Source organism: Diceros bicornis (genome assembly GCF_020826845.1).
Source record: "Diceros bicornis minor isolate mBicDic1 chromosome 21 unlocalized genomic scaffold, mDicBic1.mat.cur SUPER_21_unloc_1, whole genome shotgun sequence".
In the NCBI taxonomy this organism is placed as follows: domain Eukaryota; kingdom Metazoa; phylum Chordata; class Mammalia; order Perissodactyla; family Rhinocerotidae; genus Diceros; species Diceros bicornis.
The window spans coordinates 1,946,438-1,966,700 of NW_026690885.1; the positions used below are offsets into that span (position 1 = coordinate 1,946,438).

Here is a 20,263-nt window from a genome sequence, read left to right on the forward strand (position 1 = left end):
CCTCGAAAGATCTTAGTGAAATTTCATTCTTATAAGCATTAATTTGAGAGATCCGCTCAAAACCCAGAACTTTCTTAGGATACATTATTTATCCCATTTTATGTACTTTGAAGAGGCAAACTGTACAGCGTCTGAGATGAATGAATGCTTGAAAGTCACATAGTTTAATGTTTCCAAATGTTGCCCAGCTATCTAAATACCTGAGAGCATTTGTTATAAATTAAGAATCCCTGGGCCTATTCGGAAGTCCTGAATCAGGTAGGTTTAACAATTATCCAAGGTAATTGGTAATTATACCAAGATCACTCATGTTTAGGCAGAACTGATGTGGTTCCACTGAGATCTCTGATGTAATCTCCTCCCTGTCCTCGCACCCAAATTGGCCAGCTCCCTGTCCAGTCAGTCGTCACGCTCTCTGTATCAGTGAAAGTACGCATATTTCTGGGCTCTATTCCCTCCAGAATTTCCAGTTCTGCCCTTGAAACAAAGGATATTTTCATTGAACCACTATGTTAATCAAGAGACAGGTACCTCTCACAAAAGATGTTTTCCTAAGCAAGCAGTTCTTCAATCCAGTGTTGGGTTAATGGGTAACGGCCATGGAGACCCCAGTCCTTTTACCCTTAAAAAGATATTTCTACATGAGAATCAAAGGTAACCTGTTGCATGAATTCCTTTGAACAATATGAAACCTAAATTTTTATTTTGAAAATTAAAAACCAGCCGTTGAAACATTCAAATAAAAAAGTAAATTCCGTGCTGTAAAAGACAGCTGTTTCTGAATAGGTCTGAAGACTGACAGCTGCAGGCAACTGCACCAGGTGTCGGTACATGGGGAATCCTGGGGAATCGATGAGGTTAGGAGCTCCCTGTCCACAGAAACAGCCTGTCCCGACCGGGCACCTGGAACAGACCAAGGGCGCTTTATTCTTGAATCTTCTTCCAGGGAAAATGTGCTGAGTTCACTCCATTGATCTACAAAGGCACGTGAGGTCGTTTGTCAAATGTGAAATCTCATATTTACAGAAGTCTAGAGAAATCGTTTCTTACCCAGTGTTTACTTCTGTTTGTCAGATTAAATAAAGTATAAGAAACAATAATCATCGTCACCGCCCCTCATTTCCATCTTTTGTTTCCAGACGTTTGTTCTTTGTCTTCTGAAAAAGTCTGTCTTTAAGAGTTTAGAGTTGGAAGGACACTTGAGGTAGTGATCTCTGAAACGTTCTTGATTAAGGCACCAGAAACAATGTTCCCACACTCTTTACGGGACACCACTGGCTTTCAAGCTCTCTGCTGCACCCTGAGTAACCGAACAGAGTCTGGGACCTTCCAGGGAGAAAAGAGGAAGCTGAGAGCATGGTTTCTTCTACCACACCCCCACATGTCAGATTTACATATTAAATTTCCTGCAAAAGTGCATTTTAAAAATTAATTCCACTGGAGGGAGCCCACCATCCTGCACAACCCACCTTCTCAAATCCAAACTCTTGACATCCTAAATTTTAATCTCCTATGTAAATGCTAGGTCCCCATGGTTAGGACCCCCAATCACAGTGCAGTGTAAAGGGATCTTACCGTAGCGATTATTTATCAGTGCACCCATCTGTACTGAATCATCATGGACTCCTCGGTGTGAATTGAGATACTCTATGGTATGCAATGGCAGGTGTGCTTTTCACAATTGGGACTCTCCCTAAGGTGATCTCTCGTCTCCTGAAAGAACGAATCTAAAAGGTCTGCAGGTATCGTATCCGAGGAAGGAGGGGGAATGGGCCACCAGGCGTGATGTCTGCAGTAACATCTGTGTCGGATGCTCTGACCGGTCAGTCAACAGCGTTCCCTGCAAGGCCGTGCTGGCGGCATCATGCAGCACACTACAGCTGCAGATGCATTTTCTCTCCAGATCGACTATCAACTGGCAGACGCTGAATAGACCAGTTTTATCATTTCCCAGAGAAAGGCTCCTAAGTGGCTTCAATGATTCAGTCTGCCCTTTGTACCTCCTGCATGTGAAGGCAGACAATGTCCTGCTGGCTCAGATATAAATTTGTCCTCAGCTCTAAGGTGACATAAGTTTCTGAAAACTGAAACTGCAAAGATGTCCTTTGTCATCTGAGACCCTGTCTTCTTTCCGCCTGGAGTGCTAGCTGTGAGAGACGTGGGTCTGCCTCGGGTCTGCTTCCTGAGACTAAGCGTGTCTCACCCTCACATGCTTCTTTCCTGGCTCCACGTGGCCTGTGCTTTCTGCTGCTGGACTCATAAGATCATCAAGCTCTGCTTGATTTCACCTTTGTCTTTTAAAAGCATTTAAAAACAAAAAGGTAACAAGGTTCTTGTTTCTAGACTTGGTCTGGGCTGAGTTGAACGTTCTCTGAGGCAATGCTGACCACTTGAACAGCAGGCAGGGGACTCTCCCCTGGAGAAAACAGGGCAGCGCGTCACTGCTCTGCTGAAGGATGAGGGTCCGTGAGTTTCTTAAATACATCCGCCTTGTCCATGGGCCACCTCATTTAGACCTCACTCATCAAACCCCGAAAGCCCTTCAAACCCTGAGTTCTCACCTCTTGCATAGCTCTCTTGACAACATAAACAGATGCTGAGGTGTCCGAGGCCTCAACAATCATGACCTAGATTCTGCACATGCATGTCAGAAAAGAAAGATGGTGTCCTGGCAGACGAGATCCTAAAGGGGAGAGTTATCAGGGCTATGCTCCCTGCAATCTGTAGGATATCAAAAGCAATTGGAATAATGTTTCCTTTTCTAGTTCCACGCCTTATAAAATATCATCTTTAAGAAGTCCTGGATGCCATAGGCCATCAGTCCCACGATGCTCAGTCTCCCATAGTTTACCATCTCAGATGTTAGGATGATTTGGCAAACCCGGCATCCTATGGTGCTTGTCCAGGGACAGTTGTGAGAGGTGTCACCTCCACTGCATGGAGAAAATTGGGGGTCATCTCTGCAGGTGTGGCTGACCAAGGGCGACCTCTGGGTGTTTCAAGCAACAAACATGGAAAGGCCCATCTGAGAAAGGCATGTGGTCCCCCACCATTGCTTAAATGTACTCCATTCATGTCTGGGAGCTCAAGGAAGCCACAGCATCAAAACTTGCCGAGCGGTGTCAGCGGCTGGGAAAACACCGTGGCCGTGATTAGAGTCTCTTCTACGAAATGCTTTCACAGGCACTGTAGCCACAGTGGGCAGCCATGGTTAAGTGGAAAACATGGGCATTTGTGGCTCAGTCAAGCATGGTTGGAACAACTGTGCTCTGAATGTGAATATGTTTTATGATGCCTTCACCAGCTCACTTACACTGTCCTCTTCATGCTTTCCAAATAACGATGTATCATACTAGTCTTTGTCTAAATATATGGATTTACGTGGGTATAAGTAGAGATATTTCAATAAACACATTGAGGAACACTTTCAATATGTATAAAACATCTAAGTCATAAAAGGGTATTTTTTTAGTTTAATCGGCAGTGCATTTTCATAAATAATGGCGAGTCTTTGAACTGACGGCAAGTCAGTGAAACAGAGAGTCATTGAAATCCAGCACTGAAATGGGACCATCTAGTGCGATGGACACCCAGTCTCAGTCACTGGATGTCAGGCTTCGAGGCCCCACGTGGTGCGTCAGGTCCTGCGTCCCAGTTAGCATCTCTCACGGCAGCCTGGAACGACCCACAATCCAAATGAAACTCCCCGTTTGCTGGCACACCTTTGAGCCGGGTGTCATAAGCACCTCCTTCAATGAGATTGCCTCCTTCAACCCTCTTCTGTATAAAATCTCATGATCTCAGGAAGGTTTAAGCACGCCGAGCCTCATTTTCCCACCTATAAATTCACATAGCCATGCTGTCTTCACACTGTGCTTCTGTGGTGGTGTTGACACAAACTCAGGCCGACGTGCAGCAGGGACGCACGGGCTCCCATCTTGCCATCTACACACCAGGCTTCCCCAAGTCTCCTTGGATGGTTCCAGGCTCCCAGAGGCACCGACACGGCACATGGATTTGTGTATTGTTGTTGTTATTTTAATCAAAGTCCAGTCCACCAGAAAGCTGTAGATATTTCTACAGGAATGTCTGGAGTCTGGTTAATTCAGAGGTTCAAGGATTCTGTTTAGCGTTGTTTAATGCTGGTAAAATAAGTAAATATGCACCCAGCACTGACACGCTTTTCTGCAGATGAGTGTCAGCAGCTCAGGGGTCGGATGTGGTCACCTGCGGAGCAGCCGCCCAGCGTGTCCAGCCTTCATCCAACCTTCTCCCTTGATTGGGAGGAAACCCATCCCGTGCTTTCTCAATCCTTCAGACCTTCTCTACAATATGCATCTACGTCCTCTGTCCCAGCACCTCGCGGGTGGAAAGCACATGCTTCTTACAACAGCCGCCTAACTGAGCTCCCTGCTCTCAGCACTGGCTCCATCAATCTCTCCTTGATCCTTCTGACAAACTGGTTTTCTGACCGCCCAGCTAAGGGCTTTCCTGGGGCTCCCCCGACCCTTGAGGGGCTCGCTTTCCTCACCAGCTTCACGCCCTGCTGTCCTGCTGTCTCCCCTCCCCCAGGACGCCCCCACTTCTTCACATTCCCCTATCTCCACCCTCTTCTGTCTTCTCCTAAATTCTTCTCATCTCCCGGTCCTTGTGTGGGTGAGGCTGGCTCTGTGGGCTCCTCCTGCTACCTCCCGGCCTGCAGTGGAGGCCTGCCCTCCCCCCGCCTGGGCCTGCTGCCCGTGCCTCCCGGCAGGTCTGTCTCCCCTGCCAGCCCCTGTGAGGACCTGCGCCTGCGTCAGTTCAGTGTTTTCATCCAGATGCCACACAGCACCCGGCATGTTGTGCGTGCTCCAGAAACACACATTCACTCCCCAAAACCGATGAGATTGCACACTAACGCCCAGCCCCTGCAAGGACAGGCCTTAGCTTCTCCCTGTGCACGTCCTTCCAGGAGGAGGCCTCCTCTCCTCTTCTCTGGGGCCACCTGTTCGCTGAGCCTTGGAGTTCTGACTGCCATATCAGTGCTCACCCCTCTCTTCCTCCTGCCGCCTCCTGTCACACAGCCGGCACACATCTGGTGGGGCCTGGGCGTGACCTGGAAGCCTTTCTTCCCGTACATCAGGGCAGCAGTCACTAAGGCCTCGCCGTGCATCCCTTATTCCATCCTGCCCTTGACCTCTGCGCTCACCATTCCGTGGAGAGTGAGATCTCCGAGGAAGCCCCTAACGTTCTGACCCTATCAGGCCTCTGGGAAACGTGTGGCCCCACAGGGACCCTCCTTGCTCGGCTTCATGGTTCACCGCCCTTTCCTGACTCTGCTCTCCCCTCTCCAGCTCTCTCTTCTCATCTCTGAAACCGGCCCTCCTCTTGATGAGAATTGAGCACCTTCCAGCACTCTCAGGCCGGCCGACTTCTCCTCAGAACACCTGACAGGCCCAACCCCCTCACCCTGCCTGTGTCAGTGGCGACAGTGTCGTGCCCACTCTGGCTGTGCCATGATCATGGACTCTGTTCTTAGGCTGTGTGTGTGTGAGAGACACGCCTTGGCGCATGTGTGTTGAGCACCATCACTGAACTTGTGTCATGTCTAAAATCAAGCTCCCCGTGCGTCTTCCCAGCCCTCAGAGAAGCCCAGCACGCATCTGTCCTCACCGTCCATGGAACACTCTTCTTCCTGGCCGGAAACCACTGCACATCTTCACCTCTCCTCCTCAGGATCTCTGCCTAATTGGTCCCATAAACCTTCCAGTTTGTTCTTGGAAATGACTCTGGGTCTGCTTCTTTCACCTCCAGTGGCCTTTCCACCACTGTGACACCACGACCTTGGTTCAGACTCAACATTCTCACCACTCGTGCCGCACGCTCTGACAGGTGACTTCCTGTCAGCGGTGTTCTCGTCCTGCGACTTCCCGTGGACGGACGTGGATTTCTATGCACTGCAGTCGGCAGAGTCTTCTGACCGAACAGAGTCTGCCACCTGCCCGGGTCACAAGCTCTCGGTGTCAGTCACCACGCGCTCCTCCATGCCTGCCTCCACGGGGCCTCCCCTCTGAACTGCCCTTCCTTCTGTAATCCTGCAATGACTGACTGTCAGATACTCCACGTGAATACACGGGGACGTCACTGGTGTTTCTTTCAACACCCAGCACGAGAGGCTCAATCCTCGATGAATGAAATGTTCCCCACTCCTGTGTCATGGACCCTTAGAGTCTAACATACTCCAGAGGAAGAGTGTGCTCTCAGTCCTCCCCAACACTCTAGTCCTTGTGACATCATGGGAACAGCAGGGTTAAAATGTTTTCCTGGAAAGAAAAGAGCCATATGTAAATAGTTCTTGCCTAAAAGCAGATCTTTCTCCTTGAATGATCACGTTCAACAAATCGGGCAGTAGGAGGCCCTATCGTGTCTTGCAAAAAACATTAAAACATTGTTTTACGGCAGTGAATAAGAATTCATTTAACTGGTTCTTGAGATTTCAAATAAAGGTCTAATTAACATCGAGAATTTCATTTTACTTTACACTAAAATGAGCAATCATTGGTTTTTAGGGTTTTTTTTTTGAATTTGACACAGATTTACTCTCACCATGTCTGAGTATATTGAAGAGGTGTTGGGGAGAAAGAGTAAGGATAATGGGCACATGCCTGATCTTTATTCCACTGAACAGGCATCCCCAGGCATCAGCTGCTTGTGAGGCAGCAGGGGGTGTGTTAAATCTGAGGCTGCATGTGTCTGTTCACAGGGCCCTCGCTGCACTGGGATGAAGTACATGAAACGGACTCTAGGAGAAGAGGAAACGTCTTGGACTTTTATAAACCTTAGAACACGTCTGTTTTGCTCCAAGGCATCTGAACATCTGGGCAGCCATTTCTCAATGGATTAGTCTGGACAATGTCTTTCAAACACCCTGAGTGGCAGAGTTCTGCCTGAGGGGCAGACGGCAGCTGAAGGGCAGGTGCTCCACACACCCGTCACTCGAGCTAGGGGTATGTGAGAAAATGCATCCCCTTTCATGTGTGGATAAATAGTTCCATTCCTTTGATTTCTTTTGTACTCTCTGGGGCCTACGGCATTGTGATAGCGTGAACATTCAACTCTCGCTGACCAAGTCTCAAGATGATGTGCTCACTCCTGATCGTCATTTCGCCAAGCTCCACTCTGTTGCTAATGATCTCAGAGAGTTTTCTGAAGATGAACTGCATTTTCCTTCAGTGTAAGATTATGCAGTATAAATACAAAGACACAGACCATGCAGCATCAGAGTCTGCAAAAGTGTATGTGAAATGTGCTGGTTGAGATATTGAAAGTGCAGCTGAGAGATGAGAAACAGGAAAAGACACAGCTGTGGAGTGTGGGTGTCCATGTGGGTCAAGTATGTGAGTAAGAGAGTTGAGGTGGAAGACAACAGGGACTGATGTGGAATTAGTCACTATGGAAACTCATGACCTGTCTTAAGAGGCAGCCTCTACTTGCTTCCAGCCAGTTGGTCATTGTCACTATGGGACAAGAGTGTAAAATCTTCTGATTTCTAATAGGAGCATGAAATGTGTATTTTACATAAAAGACCTGATTTCCAAAACCTTATTTAGACAAAACAACCTATGATTCACCAAAGATGGCCCCCAGTGTGCCAGTTTGCAATTTCTTGTCTAGAGCACTTGTTTTTAAACATTTTTCAAAGGCAGAGTCTACTTTTCAAATGGAGTCATGTGTGAAACTCTAAAATAAAAACTGACAGAAATACTTTTCCATTGCTATAAAATTATTTTGTTTGTTTAACTTTCTCATATTTATTTGCTATAATTTAGAAAATGGTGGCTCTGTTTTGATAGACATTTAAAAGTTGAAATTCTGGAGAATAGATTGCTGTGGCTGTTTTACATAGCCTCAGGATCCAAGTTATTGCTATATTTTGTTTTGGTGACACTATAACAAAAAGTTCTGATTTACACAGAATCAGAAATATAGTTGCAAATAGTGATTTTTAAAGCATGCCTTACAATCCTGGGATACGTCCAAATTAAACTAGATCTGGGGCTTTAAAGAGGGGTCATAGGAAATCCTCACTTCCAAGATAAATTGCATAGCAAAACGTAACCACTTCTTCTCTCCTTACCACAAAAATAAAAGTCAGCCAAGTAGAACCCAAAACTCACCATAAGCACCAAAACTATCTATATCCCAACCCTGTCATGACTCATGGTTTACGGCAGAAAGAACATGCATCTAGCTAACACAACTCTCTCTGGAAGTGAATAAGTCACCGTTACTGGGTATTCCCACTGAGCTACCTTCCTGGAGAAGATGTGCACAGACCTGGGTTCTTAGTAAATGAAGCTGCAGAGGTCTGATCTTCATAGTGAATGACATATTCACAGGTATACAGGGATGAAAGGAAATTTTCATTTAGGTTGTGAACAAAACTGAGGTCATTTGCTCAGAAGCAAAATAACGTGCTAGCATATCACGAGGAGCTGGTTTTTTAAAAAAAAGGAAAAGAAAATGAAGATTTGGGCAGAGGGCGTGTCTGGATACTCAACAGTGATTCCACTAAGCCTCACTACTTCTCAGCTGGAGACGACTGTCAGTTACCGACCGCAATGGGAGTGTGAAGAGCGTATTGTTTGAGGGAGTTTGGCTCGTGATAGTCATGAAGAAGTGTCAAAAATCTCTATGCTTTTATGTATTTGGCCCATGACACAGATTTGAAAATAAAAAAAAATAAAATAGGCTAACCATTTTCATTTGTAGTCACATGTCGCTGTTTAAAGAAATGGCTACATGCTCTTCTTTAATCCAACAGAATGAGACCCATCAACAGTCCATTATTCCAGAGGAAAACCAAAGAATAAACTACCATCCATGTCGATATGGATCCAGTCTTGGGATATGACCCTGAAGAAGACAGTCAAGATTGGGCTGGATTTAGCCATACCCTGTGGAAAGTGTGGGGAGTGGTTGAGAGCATTATGAGTGACCCATCCAAAGGGAGGAAAGTAGGTGCTCCACAGGGGCATGGTTTTTTAATTTGCATTTGGGTCCCACAGCCAGCAGGATGGCTTTCCTGCTGGGTGGACTCCTAGCTCTTCTCACCTATTGGGAGGACACTTGGGAAGAGTCAGCGGTAGAGCTGACATTGGCTGGTGATGGTCAATTGCCTCCTTGACGACCAGATGCTAGAATCAGCCAAGCGTTTTTTGAGGCCCCTTTTTCAAATCATGATAGAGACTGCTTTGTTCTGGGCAGGGGCAAATGTTTCCAGTCAGATTGAAGTCGTTTCAGGTTTATTTCAACTGCAAAGAGTATAGTTGGGGAAAGCTGACAAAGACGCCCCTGCACACCGGCCAACGTCAATACTTGATATGATACAATGTTTGAAAGAAAGAGGAAACTCGTCCTCTTAGGGTCTCCTGGTGAGGCTTCCTCGGAGGCAACAGTAAATTGATGGAGATGTTCTAGCCCTGCCCCTTCTGCTGTCTCCACCCAAATTCTCAAGGCTCCTCCTGCACAGCGCAGGCCCCTAACAAGGAAATGAGGTTGGGATTCCTGGGACTCTCGTGGTCAAGGCCGATGGCTATGTGGGACTGCTCACCCGAGACATCCACTCACTCTGTCCCTGTCAGTCTGGGTACCAGGTTTGCCTGTTGGTAAGAGCAGATCCTGGAAGCTGCTGGTCTCGCTTCCTCTCTTGTCCCAACAGCCATACCTGACACATGGTTACAATGGCGAGACAGAGCGAGAGAGAGGTGGTAAACCTAATCGTTATTCTGCGGGCTATGGATCCAGCAAACGTCTGGTGAAACGAGAAGAACTGAGGGACAAATAACAGTTTGTGACATAATGGTATCTTTTATTTGAATTCATATTGTAGTTTTTTATTTCCGTAAATATAGAAGTTTCTTCCTAAACTTTTTTCTTTTCTGTTTTTTCCCTATAACATTATTCGTCATTTAATCAGTAAACAACATAAACTTCTACATTCTTTACAAGGAAGAGATTATCTGGGTCACGACTTTGCGATGAGCCTGGCTTCCACTTTATTCCCTAGTTCTAGTATCTGAAATCTTCCATCTCTGTGACCACATTTTCTATTTTTTCGTCTCCTGCCTCGGTAACCTATTTAATCTCTGGTGCCCTGAGAACGATGATCAGCTGTGCTCTCATCAGCACAGAGGTTCCTTTTGTTAACATGTTGTTAAACTTACTACTTCTGTTTGCCAGCATGTTATAGCCTCATAAGGATGTTTCCACCATAGTCCTTCTGCCTTTCTACTCTTCCTCTTTTCCTTTCTTTCTCTTTCTGTCTCTTCGTTCAACATTTTTCTCCTTTCTTTTCTGCATTTTCTCTCTACTCTTTCTCATACTCTCTTAAAACTCTCTTCTACATTCTCTTCCTCAATTCATTCCATTTTTTTCTCCTTCCCTGTAATTTTAAGACAACATTGTAGTTAAAGTGTGAAGAACTTCATTTAGGGGCCAGTCCCCTGGCTTAGCGGTTAAGTTTCCGTGCTCCGCTACTGGCCGCCTGGGTTCGGATCCTAGGCGTGCACCAACGCACCGCTTGTCCGGCCATGGTGAGGCAGCGTCCCACATACAGCAACTAGAGGGATATGCAACTATGACATATAACTATCTACTGGGGCTTTGGGGAGAAAAGGTGGGGGAAAAAAAGGAGGAGGATTGGCAATAGATGTTATCTCAGGGCCAGTCTTGCTCAGCAAATAGAGGAGGATTGGCGTGGATGTTAGCTCAGGGCTGATCTTCCTCACACACACACACACAAAAGAACTTCATTTATAACAGCCTGCCTGACGTCTCCCAGGAGCTCTCACATCATCTATCAATCAACTGCCTGTGGATACAGATGTTCAGGCAACCAACTTTCCCTCTCCAATCTTCGACCCTTCCTTCCTCATGTTGGGCCCTCGGAGATCACAGCAGCTGGTATTAATGCCTCAGGGAAGAATACTTCCATTATGATCAGTCTAGCAACTCTACTCACAAAGGGACATTTAAGGATATTGTTAGACATAGCATGACCTACCTAGAAAACCTCTGTGTCACTTCATATCACTGTTGAATCAGTGACAAGGTCATGCTTTCAGAGTTTCCAGTTTCCATCTTGAATTCTTTTTCAATTAGAGGAACAAAACTAGCCCATTGCTATTTTCCTAGCCTCCCATATATGCTACATACTTCCTCAAACATTACTGATAATAGTTGTGAAATCATATTTTTAATTTCAATAAGTATTCTCAAACATGATTAGTGGCTCTGCAGATTTAACTCTCTTTAAACAACTATTTATGGCATATCTCTCCATTTATTTAGGTCTGTTTCAATTTCTCTCAACAAAGATTTTTAGTCTTCAGTTTATAAAACTGCATATTTTTTTGCTAGATTTTTACTAGGTACTTGAATTATATAGTGCCATGGTAATGTTTTGTTACAGTATATAGAAATGCAATTAATTTCTGCAAATTGGCCTTGTATTCTGCAACTTTGCTAAGTTCACTTACTAGTTCAATGTTTCTGTAGGATCCCGTGGGTTTAGGATGTATACCACACCATTAAATGTGATATTTTCTGTACAATATTTTCTAAATGCACTTTTTGAGATAGAGGAAATTCACTTCTATTTCTTGTTTGCTGAGGGTTTTTACTATGAATGGACATTAAATTTTGTCAAATGCTTTGTCTTCGTCTATTAAGATGATCATATGATGTTTTTCCTCAATTATGGGAAAATGTGGCAATTAACATTGCTTGCTTTCCAAATTTTAAACCAACTTAGCCATGTTGTTAATATATTGTTGAATTTGATTTGATAACTTGGTCAAGAATTTTTGCATCTATGTTCGTGAAGAATATTGGTCTTTTTTCTTTAGCTATCTTTCTTAGCTTTTGATATCAGGGATATGCTGGCTTCATAAAACAAATTGCATCCTGTTCTCTCCTCCTCTATTTTTCAAAAGAGTTTATGTTAAAATGGTGTTATTTCCCTCGTATATGTTTGACAGATTTCACTTAGTGAAGTCATCCAAACCTGGAGTTATATTCATGGAAAGGTTTTTGATTAAACATACAATATCTTTAGTAGATATGGCCTAATTAAATTGTATGCTTTTATGTCAATCTTGAAAACGCAGGTCTTTCAAGAAATGTATTCCTTTCCCTTAAGTTGTCAAATTTATGCTAACAAGTTCTTCACAATATCCCATTATTAACCTTTTATTTTCTGTAGTAATGCCTCCTCTTCTGTTACTGATATTAGTAGTTTGCAATTTCTCTTTTGTCTTGGCCAGTTTTACTAGGAGTTTATTAATTTTTCATACTTTTTGATTTTCCTATTATTTATACATTTTCTATTCTATTGAGTTATTCTCTTTATTTTATAATTTGCTTTCTTTTAAATATTCTGAATTTAATTTGTTCTTTTTTTTCCTAGCTTCTTAAGTTGAAGCAAAAATCAATGATATTACAACTTTCTTTTTCCCTAATATAATTATTTAAACCTATAAATTTCCCTCTATGTACTGCATTTGGTACATCCCACAAATTTCAATATCCTATGTTTTCATTACATTTTAATTAAAAATATATTCTAATATCTATTTTATTTTCTTCCTTGCCCATTTTTATTCTGAATAATTTTGTTTAATTTCTAAATATTTGAGAAATTTTGAGATATCTTATTTTTATTATTTCCTAATTTAATTCTGTTGTAGACAATTTTTTTTCTTAATTGTTTCAGTCTTTCAAATTTACTGAGATTTATTTTATGGTTAAAAATATAATTTATCCTTGTAAATTTTCATGTGCACCTGGAAGAAATATATTTTCTGCATTCGAGTCTAGTGTTCTAGAAATATAAGTAGTTTAAGTTGGTTCATGCTGTTGTTCCAACCTTTTATATATTTTCTAATATTTGAATTTATTTAAAATAGTGTTCATTTCCTGATATAAATTGGACTTAAGTCTCATACTATGTAATTTTCTTTATTTTTTCAGTAAATTATTGTTATGTATGATAAAAAAATAGAAGCATACTATAAGTTGAACAGATGCCTTCTCTATATTATTTATCATTTATTACCACAATAGTAATATTTAAAGGACTTCACTTCTGCAAATGTCATATTTCTTATCTGCCTCATCATTTTCACATTTTCTACTTGATCAGTGCATAAACACGCTTTACTGTCCCCCATTTTAAAGAAAGCAAACAAACAAACAAAAAAACTTCCCAACCCTTGTCCCCTCCAACAAGAACCCGAATTTTCTTCTCTCCTTCTCAGCACTCTTCCTTCAAGGAAAGGACTAAACTTGCCATGTCCCATTCTCATCTTCCATTCTCCTTTCAATTCATTCCAATTTACTTTCTTTCCAATAACCCACTAAAGAGCCATTATGAAGGCCATGTATTTTTTTTTTCATCTTTTTAATACAACTTTTAATAATCTGATTGATTGTGAAATGCAGTGTTCAATTCTACAAATAGTAGAAGAAATAGCAAGATACATGAGACTGTTATACATAAAAAGTTTTCTTACAAAACATATGCAAACAGCTTTGAAAAAAAGACTGAAGGCATCATCCTTGATAATTTTCTTCTATATTAAAAAAATCTCATAACTAATGTTATTTTTAATTTTTCTTTTAAAAAATTAGATTTAGGTACAATTTGCTGATGTCTTTTCTATATACTTCTTTTACATGAACTTTTACTAGTATTTGATAATTTTGACCACTTGAAACATCTCTTCCTCTATGTTTTCAATATGCCACACTCTCCTAGTTTTTAACCTTCTCTTCTTAACTTCTAAATTTTTAGAATATAAAGTCTTGTCCTAGTTCCTTTTCGTTTTTACTAATTGATCCCAACTATTTCCATGGCTCTATATATCATCTCTATGCTTATAATTTTGGATTTGTATCTCCAGCCTGGCCTTTTCTCCTGAGCTTTAAAATGGAGTATCCAACTGCCTATTCCAAGAGTCCGTGTGTATCATAAGGGACAGCTCAACTTTAGCTAGGCCCAAACCAAAAATGTGATTCAACCTTTCTTAACACCTCATTCTTAAATCTACTCACTGTTCTTTCAAGCTTTCCTCACCTCAGTTACTTGGGACAAAAATTTGGAGCTCAATTTATTCCTTTTTTTCCTCATTTTCCTGCCGTCTGGTAGCCATACTGTCTTTCAAAATTACCAGTCTGATCATGTTACTCTCTGCTGAAAATTTTTTAGTGATTTCCCATTTCATGTGAGGTATAAACCATGTGTACCCTGGTCTCTAATGCTCTATGTGATGTGCTCTCCTTCTGCTCAGATTTCACCCCCTCCTCTCTTCCTCTTTATTCTCCAGGCTCCAGATGCACAGCCGTTCTTTATGTCCCCCAAATACTCTAAATGCAATCTCATCTCAGCACATTTGCAGGAGTTAATCTCTCTTCTTGGGATGATCTGCCTTCAGATCTTCTTAGAGCTGCCTCTTCATTGTTCGATTGTTTACACCAAAGTTACCTTCTCAGAGTCCCAGACTCACCCCATACCCCACCCTGGCTCTCTTCCACATCCCCTTTATTTATTTCCTTCATGGTACCTGAGTACCTGGCTTTACTGTCCATCTTCTTCCACTACAGTAAGTTGTTTCCTACTGATCACTCAGTTTAGATGTGTCTCTGACACTTAGAAAATTCTCAGATGATATTTTATCAATAGAACTTCCGCCTTCACAAAATGGAGAGAAATGAGCATGGCTTTTAGGGTTAGATAGTCTACCCGGAGCTTGACCTTAACTTACTGTGACCTGAGTGAGTGACAGAACCTCTAAGGCTAAGATTCTTCGTCTAATATAAGAATAATAGCATCTACTCAATATGGTCATTCTGAGGTTTAATGAAATAAAATGTGTGTTTCACTAGCAGGTAGTAATTATCCAAAAAAGTTAGCCAGAGAAACTATTTTTGTTGTTCTTAGTAGTATTTACAACACTAGGTTCAATATGGACTTTACTCTTTGTTTTATAAATTCATTTGACTAACACATAAGAGAGTATCTACTAATTTATCAAACATTATTTGGGGACCAAGATGTATGAAGATAAAGGATCTCACAGTCTTCTAAGTAAGACATGGGTAATATGAGTCATATATAAATATTCTACTAATACACACTCTATGATACACATTTGTGCATATATTATATATCTAGCCATATATAGACTATTTAATAGATTACACATACAAAATGTAACTGCAATACTAAATGGCAAGTCCTGTATAAGCACAATAGTAGCACAAGGCGAAAGTGATGTATTTCACTTAATGTCTTCCAGTAGCATAACAAGTGTACTTTTGTCATTGTTTTAGTCATCTCCCTTTTTTTAAGGAATGTATTTAGAATCTGAGCTCGTCAAAAAGATTCTGTAAAAGTGACATCAGCGTCATGGCGGAGCTAGCTTTCCCGTAAACTCTTCCCCTGATAAGATACAACAAAAGGAACAGTCACAGACCAACAACGGAATGCTAGACAGTGAAAAGCAGGATCGGGAAGATCCACACTGCCGCACATCTGAGAGTGGAACGTGCTGGGCCCCTGGAGGAAGTGGGGAGAGGTAAGGAGAACTTTTCTCCCTCCCCATCAGACCAGCGATCCTGGTCTGCTCGGCTCCCAGAGAGGGGGGAGGGGCGGCCCTCTGCAGGGAAACCATAGCTCTTTGGGCTCTCTCAGCCAGTGGCAAACTCCCACACAGAGGACTCAGAATTGCTACAGGGTACCATCAATATCTGAGCACCCCAGAGAGCGGATAACGAGGGGCAAATGAGAAGCCCCCCACGCCAGGGGCCCAGCGGGCAAAAGAGAGAGCACCCCCCTTCCCGCAAACCGGACCCTGCAGCTCAGCCGACCAAACCAGACCAAGTGACCTGTGGATCGAGGATGGCAGTGAACAGCCGGGGCAGAGGACAGGGGCCTCAGATTAAACAGCCCTTTACCCCCACACAGTGGCGGCGGGTGGAAATTACAACCAGAGATTTCCAGGATGAGGAAAAACAAAGCCAACGCAGGAACCGCAATGCAAAGATACATGAAATCCCCAGACCAGAAGGAAAATGACAAGCACCCAGAAACCAATCCTGAAGACAGAGAAATCCATAACCTAAATGACAGAGATTTCAAAATAGCTATCATAAAAACACTCAACAAAATACGAGACAACACAGACAAACAATTCAATGAGATTAGGAGTTTCTTCACAAAAGAGATTGAAATCATAAACAAAAACCAATCAGTGCTGATGGAGATGAAGAACACAATGGAGGAGATAAAGGAGAATCTGGAGTCTTTAAAGAACAGAGCTGACAATATGGAGGAAAGAATTAGCATTTTAGAGGATAGCAATACAGATATGCTCCAGATAGAAGAGGAGAGAGAACTAAGACTAAAAAGAAATGAAGAAAGTCTCCGAGAAATATCTGACTCTATTAGGAAATGTAACATAAGAATTATAGGTATTCCTGAGGGAGAAGAGAGGGAAAGAGGAAGAGAGAGCCTATTCAAGGAAATAATAGCTGAGAATTTCCCAAATCTGGGGAAGGAGCAGGAAATACCAGTAAGCGAAGCCAACAGGTCACCTAAACATGTCAACAGGCAAAGGCCCACACTATAACACCTAGTGGTAAGGCTAGCCAGAGTCAATGACAAAGAAACAATATTAAGGGCAGCTAGAGAAAAACAAAAAATAACGTACAAAGGAACTCCCATCAGGGTCTCAGCGGATTTCTCAACAGAAATTTTACAGGCTAGGAGAGACGGGAATGATATAGTCAAAATACTGAAAGACAAAAACTTTCAGCCAAGAATACTCTATCCAGCAAAAATATCCTTCAAATATGATGAAGAAGTAGTAACTTTCCCAGATAAACATAAACAAAAGCTAAGGTAGTTCATGGCCATGAGACCCCCACTACAAGAAATACTCAAGAAGGCCCTCCGGCCTGAAAAAAAGAAGAGAAAGGGAATACAAAGCTTGGAGCAAGGAGAAAAATAGGTAGATAAACTCAGAAAAATAGTAGATCTTTACCAGAATAGGTTAGCAACCACTTAAATACCAAAATCAATGATCAAAGGAAGTTATTCAACAAAAATAAATTTAACCTCATCACTGAAAATACATAGCCACAACACAAGATAGAATAAGGTATAACAAGAACGACTTAGAAGGGGAAGAGGAAAGTGATTGAATTGACTTAGTATAAGGAAATAGAAGGCCATCAGATAATGGACTATCTCATACACAACATTTTTTACACAAACCTCAAGGTAACCACTAAACAATAATCAAAACAAAATCACATATGATAATCAAAGAGAAAACTAGAAGAGACATGAGACAGAACAACCAAACTGAATTGGCAGTCCAAAACAAATGGGACAAGAAACAAAGGAAATGCAAAAGAACCAGAAAATAAGTGACAAAACAGTAACATTAAGCTCTCATATATCAATAATTACCATAATGTAAAGGATTGAACTCTCCAATCAAAAGATACAGAGTGGCAGGATGGATTAAAAAGCAGGACCCAACAATATGCTGCCTCCAGGAAACACATCTCAGCTCTAAAGACAAGCACAGGCTCAGAGTGAAAGAATGGAAGACAATACTCCAAGCTAATGGCAAACAAAAGAAAGCAGGTGTTGCCATACTCATATCAGACAAAGTAGACTTCAAGATAAAACAGGTGAAGAAAGACAAACAGGGAAATATATAATGATAAAAGGGACACCCCACCAAGAAGACATATCACTTTTAAATATATATGCACCCAACATAGGAGCACCAATGTACATAAAGCAACTATTAACAAACCTAAAAGGAGACATTAATAACAACACAATAATAGTAGGGGATCTTAATACCCCACTTACATCAATGGATAGATCATCCAGACAAAAAGTCAATAAAGAAATAGTAGAATTAAATGAAAAACTGGACAAGATGGACCTAGTAGACATACAGAGCACTCCATCCAAGAACAGCTGACTACACATTCTTCTCAAGCGCACATCGAACATTCTCAAGGATAGACCATATGTTGGGAAACAAAGCAAGCCTCAATTAATTTAAGAAGATTGAAATCATAACAAACATCTTTTCAGACCATAATGCTATGAAACTGGAAATGAACCATGAAAAAAAAAACTGGGAAAGTGACAAAAATGTGGAGATTAAACAACATGCTACTGAACAACTAATGGATCATTGATGAAATTAAAGGAGAAATCAAAAACTATCTGGAAACAAACGAAAATGAAAATATGCCATACCAAACCATATGGGATGCAGCAAAAGCAGTCCTGAGAGGGAAACTCATAGCGATACAAGCCCACCTTAACAAACAAGAAAAAGCCCAAATAAGCAACCTTAAATTACACCTAACAGAACTAGAAAAAGAAGCCCAAAGTCAGCAGAATGAGAGAAATACTAAAAATCAGAGCAGAAATAAAGGAAATTGAGACCAAAAAACAGTAGAAAGGATTAATGAAACAAAGAGTTGGTTCTTTGAGAAGATAAACAAAATCGACAAACCCTTAGCCAGGCTTACTGAGAAAAAAGGAGAAAAGGCTCAAGTAAATAAAATTAGAAATGAAAGAGGAGAAATTACAACGGATACCACGGAAATACAGAGGATTATAAGAGAATACTATGAGAAATTATATGCCAACAAATTGGAAAATCTAGAAGAAATGGATAAATTCTTAGACTTATACAATCTCCCAAAACTGAACCAAGAAGAAATGGAGAATCTGAATAGACCAATCACAAGTAAAGAGATTGAAATAGTAATCAAAAACCTCCCAAAAAATAAAAGTCCAGGACCAGATGGCTTCTCCGGTGAAGTTTACCAAACATTCAAGGAAAATTTAATACCCATCCTTCTCAAACTATTCCAAAAAATAGAGGAAGGTGGAACACTTCCTAAATCATTCTATGAGGCCAACATCACCCTGATACCAAAGCCAGACAAAGACAATACAAAGAAAGAAAATTACAGGCCAATATCGCTGATGAACATAGATGCAAAAATCCTCAACAAAATATTGGCAAACCGAATACAGCAATACATTAAAAAGATCATGCACCATGATCAAGTGGGATTTATACCAGGGACGCAGGGATGGTTCAACATCCACAAATCAATCAACGTGATACATCACATCAACAAAACAAAGAATAAAAACCACATGGTCATCTAATAGACGCAGAGAAGGCATTTGACAAGACACAACATCCATTTGTGATAAAAACTCTCAACAAAATGGGAATAGAAGGAAAGTACCTCAACATAATAAAGGCTATTTATGACAAACCCACAGCCAACATCATGGTCAACGGGGAAAGACTGAAAGTCATTCCTCGGAGAACAAGAACGAGGCAGGGCTGCCAACTCTCACCACTCCTGTTCAACATAGTACTGGAGGTTTTGGCCAGAGCAATTAGGCAAGAAAAAGGAATTCAAACAGGTAATGAAGAAGTGAAATTATTCACTATTTGCAGATGACATGATTTTATATATAGAAAACCCTAAAGAATCCATTGGAAAACTATTAGAAATAATCAACAACTACAGCAAAGTTGCAGGGTACAAAAATCAATCTACAAAAATCAGTTGCATTTCTGTATGCTAATAATGAACCAACAGAAAGAGAGCTCAAAAAGATAATACCATTTACAATTGCATCAAAAAGAATAAAATACTTAGGAATAAATCTTACCAAGGAGATGAATGACCTATACAATGAGAACTACAAGACATTATTGAAAGAAATCGATGATGACATAAAGAAACGGAAAGATATCTCATGCATGTGGATTAGAAGAATAAACATAATTAAAATATCTGTATTACCTAAAGCAATCTACAGATTCAATGCAATCCCAATCAGAATCCCAATGAGATTCTTCACAGAAATAGAAAAAAGAATACTAAAATTTATATGGGGCAACAAAAGACCCCGAATAGCTAAAGAAATCCTAAGAAAAAAGAACAAAGCAGGAGGCATCACAATCCCTGACTTCAAAACATACTACAGAGCAATAGTAATCAAAACAGCATGGTGCTGGTACAAAAACAGACACACAGATCAATGGAACAGAATTGAAAGCCCAGAAATAAAACCACACATATATGGACAGCTAATTTTTGACAAAGGAGCTAAGAACATACAATGGAGAAAGGAAAGTCTCTTCAATAAAAGGTG

The 20,263-nt window shown here is 41.4% G+C and overlaps 1 long non-coding RNA gene across 1 annotated transcript in view; it reads right to left on the minus strand.

Moving 5' to 3' along the window:
- Positions 1-4,560: 4,560 nt before the first annotated feature.
- LOC131401872 (uncharacterized) overlaps positions 4,561-20,263 on the minus strand; it is a 29,589-nt gene continuing 13,886 nt past the window's right edge. The window contains exon 3 of the long non-coding RNA XR_009218069.1: positions 4,561-6,302. This is a non-coding gene — a long non-coding RNA (uncharacterized LOC131401872). The remainder of the gene's footprint in view (positions 6,303-20,263) is intronic.